The sequence below is a fragment of the Paralichthys olivaceus genome, chromosome 2 (assembly GCF_024713975.1).
Source record: "Paralichthys olivaceus isolate ysfri-2021 chromosome 2, ASM2471397v2, whole genome shotgun sequence".
NCBI lineage: Eukaryota > Metazoa > Chordata > Actinopteri > Pleuronectiformes > Paralichthyidae > Paralichthys > Paralichthys olivaceus.
In genome coordinates, this window is record NC_091094.1 from 23,667,795 (window position 1) to 23,684,117 (window position 16,323).

General features: G+C 45.5%; 24 non-coding genes across 24 annotated transcripts; all 24 read left to right on the top strand.

Annotated features, from left to right (window-relative positions):
• The first annotated feature begins 25 nt into the window (after positions 1-25).
• trnae-cuc (transfer RNA glutamic acid (anticodon CUC)) lies at positions 26-97 on the top strand. The gene has a single exon. It is a non-coding gene; the product is annotated as a tRNA-Glu (tRNA).
• Positions 98-706: 609 nt separating this feature from the next.
• Positions 707-778, top strand: trnae-cuc (transfer RNA glutamic acid (anticodon CUC)). The gene has a single exon. It is a non-coding gene; the product is annotated as a tRNA-Glu (tRNA).
• A 641-nt stretch (positions 779-1,419) lies between these two features.
• On the top strand, positions 1,420-1,491 carry trnae-cuc (transfer RNA glutamic acid (anticodon CUC)). The gene has a single exon. It is a non-coding gene; the product is annotated as a tRNA-Glu (tRNA).
• Positions 1,492-2,100: 609 nt separating this feature from the next.
• trnae-cuc (transfer RNA glutamic acid (anticodon CUC)) lies at positions 2,101-2,172 on the top strand. The gene has a single exon. It is a non-coding gene; the product is annotated as a tRNA-Glu (tRNA).
• Positions 2,173-2,789: 617 nt separating this feature from the next.
• trnae-cuc (transfer RNA glutamic acid (anticodon CUC)) lies at positions 2,790-2,861 on the top strand. Its single transcript has one exon. It is a non-coding gene; the product is annotated as a tRNA-Glu (tRNA).
• A 633-nt stretch (positions 2,862-3,494) lies between these two features.
• On the top strand, positions 3,495-3,566 carry trnae-cuc (transfer RNA glutamic acid (anticodon CUC)). The gene has a single exon. It is a non-coding gene; the product is annotated as a tRNA-Glu (tRNA).
• A 609-nt stretch (positions 3,567-4,175) lies between these two features.
• trnae-cuc (transfer RNA glutamic acid (anticodon CUC)) lies at positions 4,176-4,247 on the top strand. Its single transcript has one exon. It is a non-coding gene; the product is annotated as a tRNA-Glu (tRNA).
• Positions 4,248-4,673: 426 nt separating this feature from the next.
• On the top strand, positions 4,674-4,745 carry trnae-cuc (transfer RNA glutamic acid (anticodon CUC)). The gene has a single exon. It is a non-coding gene; the product is annotated as a tRNA-Glu (tRNA).
• A 601-nt stretch (positions 4,746-5,346) lies between these two features.
• On the top strand, positions 5,347-5,418 carry trnae-cuc (transfer RNA glutamic acid (anticodon CUC)). The gene has a single exon. It is a non-coding gene; the product is annotated as a tRNA-Glu (tRNA).
• A 601-nt stretch (positions 5,419-6,019) lies between these two features.
• On the top strand, positions 6,020-6,091 carry trnae-cuc (transfer RNA glutamic acid (anticodon CUC)). The gene has a single exon. It is a non-coding gene; the product is annotated as a tRNA-Glu (tRNA).
• Positions 6,092-6,724: 633 nt separating this feature from the next.
• Positions 6,725-6,796, top strand: trnae-cuc (transfer RNA glutamic acid (anticodon CUC)). Its single transcript has one exon. It is a non-coding gene; the product is annotated as a tRNA-Glu (tRNA).
• Positions 6,797-7,397: 601 nt separating this feature from the next.
• On the top strand, positions 7,398-7,469 carry trnae-cuc (transfer RNA glutamic acid (anticodon CUC)). The gene has a single exon. It is a non-coding gene; the product is annotated as a tRNA-Glu (tRNA).
• A 609-nt stretch (positions 7,470-8,078) lies between these two features.
• Positions 8,079-8,150, top strand: trnae-cuc (transfer RNA glutamic acid (anticodon CUC)). Its single transcript has one exon. It is a non-coding gene; the product is annotated as a tRNA-Glu (tRNA).
• A 426-nt stretch (positions 8,151-8,576) lies between these two features.
• Positions 8,577-8,648, top strand: trnae-cuc (transfer RNA glutamic acid (anticodon CUC)). The gene has a single exon. It is a non-coding gene; the product is annotated as a tRNA-Glu (tRNA).
• A 601-nt stretch (positions 8,649-9,249) lies between these two features.
• On the top strand, positions 9,250-9,321 carry trnae-cuc (transfer RNA glutamic acid (anticodon CUC)). Its single transcript has one exon. It is a non-coding gene; the product is annotated as a tRNA-Glu (tRNA).
• Positions 9,322-9,922: 601 nt separating this feature from the next.
• Positions 9,923-9,994, top strand: trnae-cuc (transfer RNA glutamic acid (anticodon CUC)). The gene has a single exon. It is a non-coding gene; the product is annotated as a tRNA-Glu (tRNA).
• A 601-nt stretch (positions 9,995-10,595) lies between these two features.
• Positions 10,596-10,667, top strand: trnae-cuc (transfer RNA glutamic acid (anticodon CUC)). The gene has a single exon. It is a non-coding gene; the product is annotated as a tRNA-Glu (tRNA).
• Positions 10,668-11,308: 641 nt separating this feature from the next.
• On the top strand, positions 11,309-11,380 carry trnae-cuc (transfer RNA glutamic acid (anticodon CUC)). The gene has a single exon. It is a non-coding gene; the product is annotated as a tRNA-Glu (tRNA).
• Positions 11,381-12,487: 1,107 nt separating this feature from the next.
• trnae-cuc (transfer RNA glutamic acid (anticodon CUC)) lies at positions 12,488-12,559 on the top strand. The gene has a single exon. It is a non-coding gene; the product is annotated as a tRNA-Glu (tRNA).
• Positions 12,560-13,160: 601 nt separating this feature from the next.
• On the top strand, positions 13,161-13,232 carry trnae-cuc (transfer RNA glutamic acid (anticodon CUC)). The gene has a single exon. It is a non-coding gene; the product is annotated as a tRNA-Glu (tRNA).
• A 641-nt stretch (positions 13,233-13,873) lies between these two features.
• trnae-cuc (transfer RNA glutamic acid (anticodon CUC)) lies at positions 13,874-13,945 on the top strand. Its single transcript has one exon. It is a non-coding gene; the product is annotated as a tRNA-Glu (tRNA).
• A 601-nt stretch (positions 13,946-14,546) lies between these two features.
• trnae-cuc (transfer RNA glutamic acid (anticodon CUC)) lies at positions 14,547-14,618 on the top strand. The gene has a single exon. It is a non-coding gene; the product is annotated as a tRNA-Glu (tRNA).
• Positions 14,619-15,220: 602 nt separating this feature from the next.
• On the top strand, positions 15,221-15,292 carry trnae-cuc (transfer RNA glutamic acid (anticodon CUC)). Its single transcript has one exon. It is a non-coding gene; the product is annotated as a tRNA-Glu (tRNA).
• A 609-nt stretch (positions 15,293-15,901) lies between these two features.
• trnae-cuc (transfer RNA glutamic acid (anticodon CUC)) lies at positions 15,902-15,973 on the top strand. The gene has a single exon. It is a non-coding gene; the product is annotated as a tRNA-Glu (tRNA).
• Positions 15,974-16,323: the final 350 nt, after the last annotated feature.

The window sequence follows — 16,323 nt, forward strand, 5'->3', positions numbered from 1 at the left end:
GACGCCTTTAAAACCATCTCAGCTGTCCCTGATGGTCTAGTGGCTAGGATTCGGCGCTCTCACCGCCACGGCCCGGGTTCGATTCCCGGTCAGGGAACTAAACTATTGAATACAGAAGAGAGCATTGTGTTGACAATGTGTCAAATTGAGAGGATTGCAGGTTAACTAGGCAGGTCATTGGGGTCTCCTGAGTTAAGGTATGAATGGCTGTTGATAGCTGTAAGTCGTCAACCCACTGTACTATTGTGTGATAAGTTAATACCACAGGTGTAGGGGTGTGGTTGGGAGGTGAGCTGTCTGGGGAGGGAACTATGTGACACCTTTTAGAATGTCGGACCACCATCATTGTAACAAGTACTAAGTGAATTGCAGAGTGTTCATGGGGTAATTTAACAGCTTCCACAGTTCAAGCCCTGCAGAAGTGACAACAACATGTGCAGAAACATGAATGTTTGCACAGTTCTTTTGTCCTACTCGTAGTAGAATGTGAAACCTTTAAGTAATAGACTCAGATGGAGGAAAATGTCTGCCAGTGGTGGAAACCTATTTGAAAGCTCACACTAACAACTATGGTCTTCCATTCATAGTTTCACAGTTTCACAGTTGCACTGCCACCAGCACTAGAAGTAGTTGGTGGTACTCCAACTCCTGTTCCTTTTAAAGGCCAGAAGTTCCTGAGCAGACGCCTTTAGAACCATCTCAGCTGTCCCTGATGGTCTAGTGGCTAGGATTCGGCGCTCTCACCGCCGCGGCCCGGGTTCGATTCCCGGTCAGGGAACTAAACTATTGAATACAGAAGAGAGCATCGTGTTGACAATGTGTCAAATTGAGAGGATTGCAGGTTAACTAGGCAGGTCATTGGGGTCTCCTGAGTTAAGGTATGAATGGCTTTTGATAGCTGTAAGTCGTTGACCCACCCTACTATTGTGTGATTGGTTAATACCACAGGTGTAGGGGTGTGGTTGGGTGGTGAGCTGTCTGGGGAGGGAACTATGTGACACCTTTTAGAATGTCGGACCACCATCATTGAAACAAGTACTAAGTGAATTGCAGAGTGTTCATGGGGTAATTTAACAGCTTCCACAGTTCCAAGCCCTGCAGAAGTGACAACAACATGTGCAGAAACATGAATGTTTGCACAGTTCTTTTGTCCTACTTGTAGTAGAATGTGAAACTTTTAAGTAATAGACTCAGATGGAGGAAAATGTCTGCCAGTGGTGGAAACCTATTTGAAAGCTCACACTAACAACTATGGTCTTCCATTCATAGTTTCATAGTTTCATAGTTTCATAGTTTCATAGTTTCACAGTTTCACAGTTGCACTGCCACCAGCACTAGAAGTAGTTGGTGGTACTCCAACTCTGTTCCTTTTAAAGGCCAGAAATTCCTGAGCAGACGCCTTTAAAACCATCTCAGCTGTCCCTGATGGTCTAGTGGCTAGGATTCGGCGCTCTCACCGCCACGGCCCGGGTTCGATTCCCGGTCAGGGAACTAAACTATTGAATACAGAAGAGAGCATTGTGTTGACAATGTGTCAAATTGAGAGGATTGCAGGTTAACTAGGCAGGTCATTGGGGTCTCCTGAGTTAAGGTATGAATGGCTGTTGATAGCTGTAAGTCGTCAACCCACTGTACTATTGTGTGATAAGTTAATACCACAGGTGTAGGGGTGTGGTTGGGAGGTGAGCTGTCTGGGGAGGGAACTATGTGACACCTTTTAGAATGTCGGACCACCATCATTGTAACAAGTACTAAGTGAATTGCAGAGTGTTCATGGGGTAATTTAACAGCTTCCACAGTTCAAGCCCTGCAGAAGTGACAACAACATGTGCAGAAACATGAATGTTTGCACAGTTCTTTTGTCCTACTCGTAGTAGAATGTGAAACCTTTAAGTAATAGACTCAGATGGAGGAAAATGTCTGCCAGTGGTGGAAACCTATTTGAAAGCTCACACTAACAACTATGGTCTTCCATTCATAGTTTCACAGTTTCACAGTTGCACTGCCACCAGCACTAGAAGTAGTTGGTGGTACTCCAACTCCTGTTCCTTTTAAAGGCCAGAAGTTCCTGAGCAGACGCCTTTAAAACCATCTCAGCTGTCCCTGATGGTCTAGTGGCTAGGATTCGGCGCTCTCACCGCCGCGGCCCGGGTTCGATTCCCGGTCAGGGAACTAAACTATTGAATACAGAAGAGAGCATCGTGTTGACAATGTGTCAAATTGAGAGGATTGCAGGTTAACTAGGCAGGTCATTGGGGTCTCCTGAGTTAAGGTATGAATGGCTGTTGATAGCTGTAAGTCGTCAACCCACTGTACTATTGTGTGATAAGTTAATACCACAGGTGTAGGGGTGTGGTTGGGAGGTGAGCTGTCTGGGGAGGGAACTATGTGACACCTTTTAGAATGTCGGACCACCATCATTGTAACAAGTACTAAGTGAATTGCAGAGTGTTCATGGGGTAATTTAACAGCTTCCACAGTTCAAGCCCTGCAGAAGTGACAACAACATGTGCAGAAACTTGAATGTTTGCACAGTTCTTTTGTCCTACTCGTAGTAGAATGTGAAACCTTTAAGTAATAGACTCAGATGGAGGAAAATGTCTGCCAGTGGTGGAAACCTATTTGAAAGCTCACACTAACAACTATGGTCTTCCATTCATAGTTTCATAGTTTCACAGTTTCACAGTTGCACTGCCACCAGCACTAGAAGTAGTTGGTGGTACTCCAACTCCTGTTCCTTTTAAAGGCCAGAAGTTCCTGAGCAGACGCCTTTAAAACCATCTCAGCTGTCCCTGATGGTCTAGTGGCTAGGATTCGGCGCTCTCACCGCCGCGGCCCGGGTTCGATTCCCGGTCAGGGAACTAAACCATTGAATACAGAAGAGAGCATCGTGTTGACAATGTGTCAAATTGAGAGGATTGCAGGTTAACTAGGCAGGTCATTGGGGTCTCCTGAGTTAAGGTATGAATGGCTTTTGATAGCTGTAAGTCGTTGACCCACCCTACTATTGTGTGATTGGTTAATACCACAGGTGTAGGGGTGTGGTTGGGTGGTGAGCTGTCTGGGGAGGGAACTATGTGACACCTTTTAGAATGTCGGACCACCATCATTGAAACAAGTACTAAGTGAATTGCAGAGTGTTCATGGGGTAATTTAACAGCTTCCACAGTTCCAAGCCCTGCAGAAGTGACAACAACATGTGCAGAAACATGAATGTTTGCACAGTTCTTTTGTCCTACTTGTAGTAGAATGTGAAACTTTTAAGTAATAGACTCAGATGGAGGAAAATGTCTGCCAGTGGTGGAAACCTATTTGAAAGCTCACACTAACAACTATGGTCTTCCATTCATAGTTTCATAGTTTCATAGTTTCACAGTTTCACAGTTTCACAGTTGCACTGCCACCAGCACTAGAAGTAGTTGGTGGTACTCCAACTCTGTTCCTTTTAAAGGCCAGAAATTCCTGAGCAGACGCCTTTAAAACCATCTCAGCTGTCCCTGATGGTCTAGTGGCTAGGATTCGGCGCTCTCACCGCCGCGGCCCGGGTTCGATTCCCGGTCAGGGAACGAAACTATTGAATACAGAAGACAGCATCGTGTTGACAATGTGTCAAATTGAGAGGATTGCAGGTTAACTAGGCAGGTCATTGGGGTCTCCTGAGTCAAGGTATGAATGGCTGTTGATAGTGGTAAGTAGTCGACCCACCCTACTATTGTGTGATTGGTTAATACCACAGGTGTAGGGGTGTGGTTGGGTGGTGAACTGTCTGGGGAGAGAACTATGTGACACCTTTTAGAATGTCGGACCACCATCTTTGAAACAAGTACTAAGTGAATTGCAGAGTGTTCACGGGGAAATTTAACAGCTTCCACAGTTCAAGCCCTGCAGAAGTGACAACAACATGTGCAGAAACATGAATGTTTGCACAGTTCTTTTGTCCTACTCATAGTAGAATGTGAAACTTTTAAGTAATACACTCAGATGGAGGAAAATGTCTGCCAGTGGTGGAAACCTATTTGAAAGCTCACACTAACAACTATGGTCTTACATTCACAGTTTCACAGTTTCACAGTTGCACTGCCACCAGCACTAGAAGTAGTTGGTGGTACTCCAACTCCTGTTCCTTTTAAAGGCCAGAAATTCCTGAGCAGACGCCTCTAAAACCATCTCAGCTGTCCCTGATGGTCTAGTGGCTAGGATTCGGCGCTCTCACCGCCGCGGCCCGGGTTCGATTCCCGGTCAGGGAACTATACTATTGAATATAGAAGACAGCATCGTGTTGACAATGTGTGAAATTTTGCAGGTTAACTAGGCAGGTCATTGAAACAAGTACTAAGTGAATTGCAGAGTGTTCATGGGGTAATTTAACAGCTTCCACAGTTCAAGCCCTGCAGAAGTGACAACAACATGTGCAGAAACATTAATGTTTGCACAGTTCTTTTGTCCTACTCGTAGTAGAATGTGAAACTTTTAAGTAATAGACTCAGATGGAGGAAAATGTCTGCCAGTGGTGGAAACCTATTTGAAAGCTCACACTAACAACTATGGTCTTCCATTCACAGTTTCACAGTTGCACTGCCACCAGCACTAGAAGTAGTTGGTGGTACTCCAACTCCTGTTCCTTTTAAAGGCCAGAAATTCCTGAGCAGACGCCTTTAAAACCATCTCAGCTGTCCCTGATGGTCTAGTGGCTAGGATTCGGCGCTCTCACCGCCGCGGCCCGGGTTCGATTCCCGGTCAGGGAACGAAACTATTGAATACAGAAGACAGCATCATGTTGACAATGTGTCAAATTGAGAGGATTGCAGGTTAACTAGGCAGGTCATTGGGGTCTCCTGAGTTAAGGTATGAATGGCTGTTGATAGTGGTAAGTAGTCGACCCACCCTACTATTGTGTGATTGGTTAATACCACAGGTGTAGGGGTGTGGTTGGGTGGTGAACTGTCTGGGGAGAGAACTATGTGACACCTTTTAGAATGTCGGACCACCATCTTTGAAACAAGTACTAAGTGAATTGCAGAGTGTTCATGGGGTAATTTAACAGCTTCCACAGTTCAAGCCCTGCAGAAGTGACAACAACATGTGCAGAAACATGAATGTTTGCACAGTTCTTTTGTCCTACTCGTAGTAGAATGTGAAACCTTTAAGTAATAGACTCAGATGGAGGAAAATGTCTGCCAGTGGTGGAAACCTATTTGAAAGCTCACACTAACAACTATGGTCTTCCATTCACAGTTTCACAGTTGCACTGCCACCAGCACTAGAAGTAGTTGGTGGTACTCCAACTCCTGTTCCTTTTAAAGGCCAGAAATTCCTGAGCAGACGCCTTTAAAACCATCTCAGCTGTCCCTGATGGTCTAGTGGCTAGGATTCGGCGCTCTCACCGCCGCGGCCCGGGTTCGATTCCCGGTCAGGGAACGAAACTATTGAATACAGAAGACAGCATCGTGTTGACAATGTGTCAAATTGAGAGGATTGCAGGTTAACTAGGCAGGTCATTGGGGTCTCCACAGTCAAGGTATGAATGGCTGTTGATAGTGGTAAGTAGTCGACCCACCCTACTATTGTGTGATTGGTTAATACCACAGGTGTAGGGGTGTGGTTGGGTGGTGAACTGTCTGGGGAGAGAACTATGTGACACCTTTTAGAATGTCGGACCACCATCTTTGAAACAAGTACTAAGTGAATTGCAGAGTGTTCATGGGGTAATTTAACAGCTTCCACAGTTCAAGCCCTGCAGAAGTGACAACAACATGTGCAGAAACATGAATGTTTGCACAGTTCTTTTGTCCTACTCGTAGTAGAATGTGAAACATTTAAGTAATAGACTCAGATGGAGGAAAATGTCTGCCAGTGGTGGAAACCTATTTGAAAGCTCACACTAACAACTATGGTCTTCCATTCACAGTTTCACAGTTGCACTGCCACCAGCACTAGAAGTAGTTGGTGGTACTCCAACTCCTGTTCCTTTTAAAGGCCAGAAATTCCTGAGCAGACGCCTTTAAAACCATCTCAGCTGTCCCTGATGGTCTAGTGGCTAGGATTCGGCGCTCTCACCGCCGCGGCCCGGGTTCGATTCCCGGTCAGGGAATGAAACTATTGAATACAGAAGACAGCATCGTGTTGACAATGTGTCAAATTGAGAGGATTGCAGGTTAACTAGGCAGGTCATTGGGGTCTCCTGAGTTAAGGTATGAATGGCTTTTGATAGCTGTAAGTCGTTGACCCACCCTACTATTGTGTGATTGGTTAATACCACAGGTGTAGGGGTGTGGTTGGGTGGTGAGCTGTCTGGGGAGGGAACTATGTGACACCTTTTAGAATGTCGGACCACCATCATTGAAACAAGTACTAAGTGAATTGCAGAGTGTTCATGGGGTAATTTAACAGCTTCCACAGTTCCAAGCCCTGCAGAAGTGACAACAACATGTGCAGAAACATGAATGTTTGCACAGTTCTTTTGTCCTACTTGTAGTAGAATGTGAAACTTTTAAGTAATAGACTCAGATGGAGGAAAATGTCTGCCAGTGGTGGAAACCTATTTGAAAGCTCACACTAACAACTATGGTCTTCCATTCATAGTTTCATAGTTTCATAGTTTCACAGTTTCACAGTTTCACAGTTGCACTGCCACCAGCACTAGAAGTAGTTGGTGGTACTCCAACTCTGTTCCTTTTAAAGGCCAGAAATTCCTGAGCAGACGCCTTTAAAACCATCTCAGCTGTCCCTGATGGTCTAGTGGCTAGGATTCGGCGCTCTCACCGCCGCGGCCCGGGTTCGATTCCCGGTCAGGGAACGAAACTATTGAATACAGAAGACAGCATCGTGTTGACAATGTGTCAAATTGAGAGGATTGCAGGTTAACTAGGCAGGTCATTGGGGTCTCCACAGTCAAGGTATGAATGGCTGTTGATAGTGGTAAGTAGTCGACCCACCCTACTATTGTGTGATTGGTTAATACCACAGGTGTAGGGGTGTGGTTGGGTGGTGAACTGTCTGGGGAGAGAACTATGTGACACCTTTTAGAATGTCGGACCACCATCTTTGAAACAAGTACTAAGTGAATTGCAGAGTGTTCATGGGGTAATTTAACAGCTTCCACAGTTCAAGCCCTGCAGAAGTGACAACAACATGTGCAGAAACATGAATGTTTGCACAGTTCTTTTGTCCTACTCGTAGTAGAATGTGAAACATTTAAGTAATAGACTCAGATGGAGGAAAATGTCTGCCAGTGGTGGAAACCTATTTGAAAGCTCACACTAACAACTATGGTCTTCCATTCACAGTTTCACAGTTGCACTGCCACCAGCACTAGAGGTAGTTGGTGGTACTCCAACTCCTGTTCCTTTTAAAGGCCAGAAATTCCTGAGCAGACGCCTTTAAAACCATCTCAGCTGTCCCTGATGGTCTAGTGGCTAGGATTCGGCGCTCTCACCGCCGCGGCCCGGGTTCGATTCCCGGTCAGGGAACGAAACTATTGAATACAGAAGACAGCATCGTGTTGACAATGTGTCAAATTGAGAGGATTGCAGGTTAACTAGGAAGGTCATTGGGGTCTCCTGAGTCAAGGTATGAATGGCTGTTGATAGTGGTAAGTAGTCAACCCACCCTACTATTGTGTGATTGGTTAATACCACAGGTGTAGGGGTGTGGTTGGGTGGTGAACTGTCTGGGGAGAGAACTATGTGACACCTTTTAGAATGTCGGACCACCATCTTTGAAACAAGTACTAAGTGAATTGCAGAGTGTTCACGGGGAAATTTAACAGCTTCCACAGTTCAAGCCCTGCAGAAGTGACAACAACATGTGCAGAAACATGAATGTTTGCACAGTTCTTTTGTCCTACTCATAGTAGAATGTGAAACTTTTAAGTAATACACTCAGATGGAGGAAAATGTCTGCCAGTGGTGGAAACCTATTTGAAAGCTCACACTAACAACTATGGTCTTCCATTCATAGTTTCACAGTTTCACAGTTGCACTGCCACCAGCACTAGAAGTAGTTGGTGGTACTCCAACTCCTGTTCCTTTTAAAGGCCAGAAATTCCTGAGCAGACGCCTCTAAAACCATCTCAGCTGTCCCTGATGGTCTAGTGGCTAGGATTCGGCGCTCTCACCGCCGCGGCCCGGGTTCGATTCCCGGTCAGGGAACTAAACTATTGAATATAGAAGAGAGCATCGTGTTGACAATGTGTGAAATTTTGCAGGTTAACTAGGCAGGTCATTGAAACAAGTACTAAGTGAATTGCAGAGTGTTCATGGGGTAATTTAACAGCTTCCACAGTTCAAGCCCTGCAGAAGTGACAACAACATGTGCAGAAACATGAATGTTTGCACAGTTCTTTTGTCCTACTCGTAGTAGAATGTGAAACTTTTAAGTAATAGACTCAGATGGAGGAAAATGTCTGCCAGTGGTGGAAACCTATTTGAAAGCTCACACTAACAACTATGGTCTTCCATTCACAGTTTCACAGTTGCACTGCCACCAGCACTAGAAGTAGTTGGTGGTACTCCAACTCCTGTTCCTTTTAAAGGCCAGAAATTCCTGAGCAGACGCCTTTAAAACCATCTCAGCTGTCCCTGATGGTCTAGTGGCTAGGATTCGGCGCTCTCACCGCCGCGGCCCGGGTTCGATTCCCGGTCAGGGAACGAAACTATTGAATACAGAAGACAGCATCGTGTTGACAATGTGTCAAATTGAGAGGATTGCAGGTTAACTAGGCAGGTCATTGGGGTCTCCTGAGTTAAGGTATGAATGGCTGTTGATAGTGGTAAGTAGTCGACCCACCCTACTATTGTGTGATTGGTTAATACCACAGGTGTAGGGGTGTGGTTGGGTGGTGAACTGTCTGGGGAGAGAACTATGTGACACCTTTTAGAATGTCGGACCACCATCTTTGAAACAAGTACTAAGTGAATTGCAGAGTGTTCATGGGGTAATTTAACAGCTTCCACAGTTCAAGCCCTGCAGAAGTGACAACAACATGTGCAGAAACATGAATGTTTGCACAGTTCTTTTGTCCTACTCGTAGTAGAATGTGAAACCTTTAAGTAATAGACTCAGATGGAGGAAAATGTCTGCCAGTGGTGGAAACCTATTTGAAAGCTCACACTAACAACTATGGTCTTCCATTCACAGTTTCACAGTTGCACTGCCACCAGCACTAGAAGTAGTTGGTGGTACTCCAACTCCTGTTCCTTTTAAAGGCCAGAAATTCCTGAGCAGACGCCTTTAAAACCATCTCAGCTGTCCCTGATGGTCTAGTGGCTAGGATTCGGCGCTCTCACCGCCGCGGCCCGGGTTCGATTCCCGGTCAGGGAACGAAACTATTGAATACAGAAGACAGCATCGTGTTGACAATGTGTCAAATTGAGAGGATTGCAGGTTAACTAGGCAGGTCATTGGGGTCTCCACAGTCAAGGTATGAATGGCTGTTGATAGTGGTAAGTAGTCGACCCACCCTACTATTGTGTGATTGGTTAATACCACAGGTGTAGGGGTGTGGTTGGGTGGTGAACTGTCTGGGGAGAGAACTATGTGACACCTTTTAGAATGTCGGACCACCATCTTTGAAACAAGTACTAAGTGAATTGCAGAGTGTTCATGGGGTAATTTAACAGCTTCCACAGTTCAAGCCCTGCAGAAGTGACAACAACATGTGCAGAAACATGAATGTTTGCACAGTTCTTTTGTCCTACTCGTAGTAGAATGTGAAACATTTAAGTAATAGACTCAGATGGAGGAAAATGTCTGCCAGTGGTGGAAACCTATTTGAAAGCTCACACTAACAACTATGGTCTTCCATTCACAGTTTCACAGTTGCACTGCCACCAGCACTAGAAGTAGTTGGTGGTACTCCAACTCCTGTTCCTTTTAAAGGCCAGAAATTCCTGAGCAGACGCCTTTAAAACCATCTCAGCTGTCCCTGATGGTCTAGTGGCTAGGATTCGGCGCTCTCACCGCCGCGGCCCGGGTTCGATTCCCGGTCAGGGAACGAAACTATTGAATACAGAAGACAGCATCGTGTTGACAATGTGTCAAATTGAGAGGATTGCAGGTTAACTAGGCAGGTCATTGGGGTCTCCACAGTCAAGGTATGAATGGCTGTTGATAGTGGTAAGTAGTTGACCCACCCTACTATTGTGTGATTGGTTAATACCACAGGTGTAGGGGTGTGGTTGGGTGGTGAACTGTCTGGGGAGAGAACTATGTGACACCTTTTAGAATGTCGGACCACCATCTTTGAAACAAGTACTAAGTGAATTGCAGAGTGTTCATGGGGTAATTTAACAGCTTCCACAGTTCAAGCCCTGCAGAAGTGACAACAACATGTGCAGAAACATGAATGTTTGCACAGTTCTTTTGTCCTACTCGTAGTAGAATGTGAAACATTTAAGTAATAGACTCAGATGGAGGAAAATGTCTGCCAGTGGTGGAAACCTATTTGAAAGCTCACACTAACAACTATGGTCTTCCATTCACAGTTTCACAGTTGCACTGCCACCAGCACTAGAAGTAGTTGGTGGTACTCCAACTCCTGTTCCTTTTAAAGGCCAGAAATTCCTGAGCAGACGCCTTTAAAACCATCTCAGCTGTCCCTGATGGTCTAGTGGCTAGGATTCGGCGCTCTCACCGCCGCGGCCCGGGTTCGATTCCCGGTCAGGGAACGAAACTATTGAATACAGAAGACAGCATCGTGTTGACAATGTGTCAAATTGAGAGGATTGCAGGTTAACTAGGCAGGTCATTGGGGTCTCCTGAGTTAAGGTATGAATGGCTTTTGATAGCTGTAAGTCGTTGACCCACCCTACTATTGTGTGATTGGTTAATACCACAGGTGTAGGGGTGTGGTTGGGTGGTGAGCTGTCTGGGGAGGGAACTATGTGACACCTTTTAGAATGTCGGACCACCATCATTGAAACAAGTACTAAGTGAATTGCAGAGTGTTCATGGGGTAATTTAACAGCTTCCACAGTTCCAAGCCCTGCAGAAGTGACAACAACATGTGCAGAAACATGAATGTTTGCACAGTTCTTTTGTCCTACTTGTAGTAGAATGTGAAACTTTTAAGTAATAGACTCAGATGGAGGAAAATGTCTGCCAGTGGTGGAAACCTATTTGAAAGCTCACACTAACAACTATGGTCTTCCATTCATAGTTTCATAGTTTCATAGTTTCACAGTTTCACAGTTTCACAGTTTCACAGTTGCACTGCCACCAGCACTAGAAGTAGTTGGTGGTACTCCAACTCTGTTCCTTTTAAAGGCCAGAAATTCCTGACCAGACGCCTTTAAAACCATCTCAGCTGTCCCTGATGGTCTAGTGGCTAGGATTCGGCGCTCTCACCGCCGCGGCCCGGGTTCGATTCCCGGTCAGGGAACGAAACTATTGAATACAGAAGACAGCATCGTGTTGACAATGTGTCAAATTGAGAGGATTGCAGGTTAACTAGGAAGGTCATTGGGGTCTCCTGAGTCAAGGTATGAATGGCTGTTGATAGTGGTAAGTAGTCAACCCACCCTACTATTGTGTGATTGGTTAATACCACAGGTGTAGGGGTGTGGTTGGGTGGTGAACTGTCTGGGGAGAGAACTATGTGACACCTTTTAGAATGTCGGACCACCATCTTTGAAACAAGTACTAAGTGAATTGCAGAGTGTTCATGGGGTAATTTAACAGCTTCCACAGTTCAAGCCCTGCAGAAGTGACAACAACATGTGCAGAAACATGAATGTTTGCACAGTTCTTTTGTCCTACTCGTAGTAGAATGTGAAACTTTTAAGTAATACACTCAGATGGAGGAAAATGTCTGCCAGTGGTGGAAACCTATTTGAAAGCTCACACTAACAACTATGGTCTTACATTCACAGTTTCACAGTTTCACAGTTGCACTGCCACCAGCACTAGAAGTAGTTGGTGGTACTCCAACTCCTGTTCCTTTTAAAGGCCAGAAATTCCTGAGCAGACGCCTCTAAAACCATCTCAGCTGTCCCTGATGGTCTAGTGGCTAGGATTCGGCGCTCTCACCACCCCGGCCCGGGTTCGATTCCCGGTCAGGGAACTAAACTATTGAATATAGAAGAGAGCATCGTGTTGACAATGTGTGAAATTTTGCAGGTTAACTAGGCAGGTCATTGAAACAAGTACTAAGTGAATTGCAGAGTGTTCATGGGGTAATTTAACAGCTTCCACAGTTCAAGCCCTGCAGAAGTGACAACAACATGTGCAGAAACATGAATGTTTGCACAGTTCTTTTGTCCTACTCATAGTAGAATGTGAAACTTTTAAGTAATAGACTCAGATGGAGGAAAATGTCTGCCAGTGGTGGAAACCTATTTGAAAGCTCACACTAACAACTATGGTCTTCCATTCACAGTTTCACAGTTGCACTGCCACCAGCACTAGAAGTAGTTGGTGGTACTCCAACTCCTGTTCCTTTTAAAGGCCAGAAATTCCTGAGCAGACGCCTTTAAAACCATCTCAGCTGTCCCTGATGGTCTAGTGGCTAGGATTCGGCGCTCTCACCGCCGCGGCCCGGGTTCGATTCCCGGTCAGGGAACGAAACTATTGAATACAGAAGACAGCATCGTGTTGACAATGTGTCAAATTGAGAGGATTGCAGGTTAACTAGGCAGGTCATTGGGGTCTCCTGAGTCAAGGTATGAATGGCTGTTGATAGTGGTAAGTAGTCGACCCACCCTACTATTGTGTGATTGGTTAATACCACAGGTGTAGGGGTGTGGTTGGGTGGTGAACTGTCTGGGGAGAGAACTATGTGACACCTTTTAGAATGTCGGACCACCATCTTTGAAACAAGTACTAAGTGAATTGCAGAGTGTTCATGGGGTAATTTAACAGCTTCCACAGTTCAAGCCCTGCAGAAGTGACAACAACATGTGCAGAAACATGAATGTTTGCACAGTTCTTTTGTCCTACTCGTAGTAGAATGTGAAACCTTTAAGTAATAGACTCAGATGGAGGAAAATGTCTGCCAGTGGTGGAAACCTATTTGAAAGCTCACACTAACAACTATGGTCTTCCATTCACAGTTTCACAGTTGCACTGCCACCAGCACTAGAAGTAGTTGGTGGTACTCCAACTCCTGTTCCTTTTAAAGGCCAGAAATTCCTGAGCAGACGCCTTTAAAACCATCTCAGCTGTCCCTGATGGTCTAGTGGCTAGGATTCGGCGCTCTCACCGCCGCGGCCCGGGTTCGATTCCCGGTCAGGGAACGAAACTATTGAATACAGAAGACAGCATCGTGTTGACAATGTGTCAAATTGAGAGGATTGCAGGTTAACTAGGCAGGTCATTGGGGTCTCCTGAGTTAAGGTATGAATGGCTTTTGATAGCTGTAAGTCGTTGACCCACCCTACTATTGTGTGATTGGTTAATACCACAGGTGTAGGGGTGTGGTTGGGTGGTGAGCTGTCTGGGGAGGGAACTATGTGACACCTTTTAGAATGTCGGACCACCATCATTGAAACAAGTACTAAGTGAATTGCAGAGTGTTCATGGGGTAATTTAACAGCTTCCACAGTTCCAAGCCCTGCAGAAGTGACAACAACATGTGCAGAAACATGAATGTTTGCACAGTTCTTTTGTCCTACTTGTAGTAGAATGTGAAACTTTTAAGTAATAGACTCAGATGGAGGAAAATGTCTACCAGTGGTGGAAACCTATTTGAAAGCTCACACTAACAACTATGGTCTTCCATTCATAGTTTCATAGTTTCATAGTTTCATAGTTTCACAGTTTCACAGTTTCACAGTTGCACTGCCACCAGCACTAGAAGTAGTTGGTGGTACTCCAACTCTGTTCCTTTTAAAGGCCAGAAATTCCTGAGCAGACGCCTTTAAAACCATCTCAGCTGTCCCTGATGGTCTAGTGGCTAGGATTCGGCGCTCTCACCGCCGCGGCCCGGGTTCGATTCCCGGTCAGGGAACGAAACTATTGAATACAGAAGACAGCATCGTGTTGACAATGTGTCAAATTGAGAGGATTGCAGGTTAACTAGGAAGGTCATTGGGGTCTCCTGAGTCAAGGTATGAATGGCTGTTGATAGTGGTAAGTAGTCAACCCACCCTACTATTGTGTGATTGGTTAATACCACAGGTGTAGGGGTGTGGTTGGGTGGTGAACTGTCTGGGGAGAGAACTATGTGACACCTTTTAGAATGTCGGACCACCATCTTTGAAACAAGTACTAAGTGAATTGCAGAGTGTTCACGGGGAAATTTAACAGCTTCCACAGTTCAAGCCCTGCAGAAGTGACAACAACATGTGCAGAAACATGAATGTTTGCACAGTTCTTTTGTCCTACTCGTAGTAGAATGTGAAACTTTTAAGTAATAGACTCAGATGGAGGAAAATGTCTGCCAGTGGTGGAAACCTATTTGAAAGCTCACACTAACAACTATGGTCTTCCATTCACAGTTTCACAGTTGCACTGCCACCAGCACTAGAAGTAGTTGGTGGTACTCCAACTCCTGTTCCTTTTAAAGGCCAGAAATTCCTGAGCAGACGCCTTTAAAACCATCTCAGCTGTCCCTGATGGTCTAGTGGCTAGGATTCGGCGCTCTCACCGCCGCGGCCCGGGTTCGATTCCCGGTCAGGGAACGAAACTATTGAATACAGAAGACAGCATCGTGTTGACAATGTGTCAAATTGAGAGGATTGCAGGTTAACTAGGCAGGTCATTGGGGTCTCCTGAGTCAAGGTATGAATGGCTGTTGATAGTGGTAAGTAGTCGACCCACCCTACTATTGTGTGATTGGTTAATACCACAGGTGTAGGGGTGTGGTTGGGTGGTGAACTGTCTGGGGAGAGAACTATGTGACACCTTTTAGAATGTCGGACCACCATCTTTGAAACAAGTACTAAGTGAATTGCAGAGTGTTCATGGGGTAATTTAACAGCTTCCACAGTTCCAAGCCCTGCAGAAGTGACAACAACATGTGCAGAAACATGAATGTTTGCACAGTTCTTTTGTCCTACTCGTAGTAGAATGTGAAACCTTTAAGTAATAGACTCAGATGGAGGAAAATGTCTGCCAGTGGTGGAAACCTATTTGAAAGCTCACACTAACAACTATGGTCTTCCATTCACAGTTTCACAGTTGCACTGCCACCAGCACTAGAAGTAGTTGGTGGTACTCCAACTCCTGTTCCTTTTAAAGGCCAGAAATTCCTGAGCAGACGCCTTTAAAACCATCTCAGCTGTCCCTGATGGTCTAGTGGCTAGGATTCGGCGCTCTCACCGCCGCGGCCCGGGTTCGATTCCCGGTCAGGGAACGAAACTATTGAATACAGAAGACAGCATCGTGTTGACAATGTGTCAAATTGAGAGGATTGCAGGTTAACTAGGCAGGTCATTGGGGTCTCCTGAGTTAAGGTATGAATGGCTGTTGATAGCTGTAAGTCGTCAACCCACTGTACTATTGTGTGATAAGTTAATACCACAGGTGTAGGGGTGTGGTTGGGAGGTGAGCTGTCTGGGGAGGGAACTATGTGACACCTTTTAGAATGTCGGACCACCATCATTGTAACAAGTACTAAGTGAATTGCAGAGTGTTCATGGGGTAATTTAACAGCTTCCACAGTTCAAGCCCTGCAGAAGTGACAACAACATGTGCAGAAACATGAATGTTTGCACAGTTCTTTTGTCCTACTCGTAGTAGAATGTGAAACCTTTAAGTAGTAGACTGAGATGGAGGAAAATGTCTGCCAGTGGTGGAAACCTATTTGAAAGCTCACACTAACAACTATGGTCTTCCATTCATAGTTTCACAGTTTCACAGTTGCACTGCCACCAGCACTAGAGGTAGTTGGTGGTACTCCAACTCCTGTTCCTTTTAAAGGCCAGAAATTCCTGAGCAGACGCCTTTAAAACCATCTCAGCTGTCCCTGATGGTCTAGTGGCTAGGATTCGGCGCTCTCACCGCCGTGGCCCGGGTTCGATTCCCGGTCAGGGAACGAAACTATTGAATACAGAAGACAGCATCGTGTTGACAATGTGTCAAATTGAGAGGATTGCAGGTTAACTAGGCAGGTCATTGGGGTCTCCTGAGTCAAGGTATGAATGGCTGTTGATAGTGGTAAGTAGTCGACCCACCCTACTATTGTGTGATTGGTTGATACCACAGGTGTAGGGGTGTGGTTGGGTGGTGAACTGTCTGGGGAGAGAACTATGTGACACCTTTTAGAATGTCGGACCACCATCTTTGAAACAAGGACTAAGTGAATTGCAGAGTGTTCATGGGGTAATTTAACAGCTTCCACAGTTCAAGCCCTGCAGAAGTGACAACAACATGTGCAGAAATATG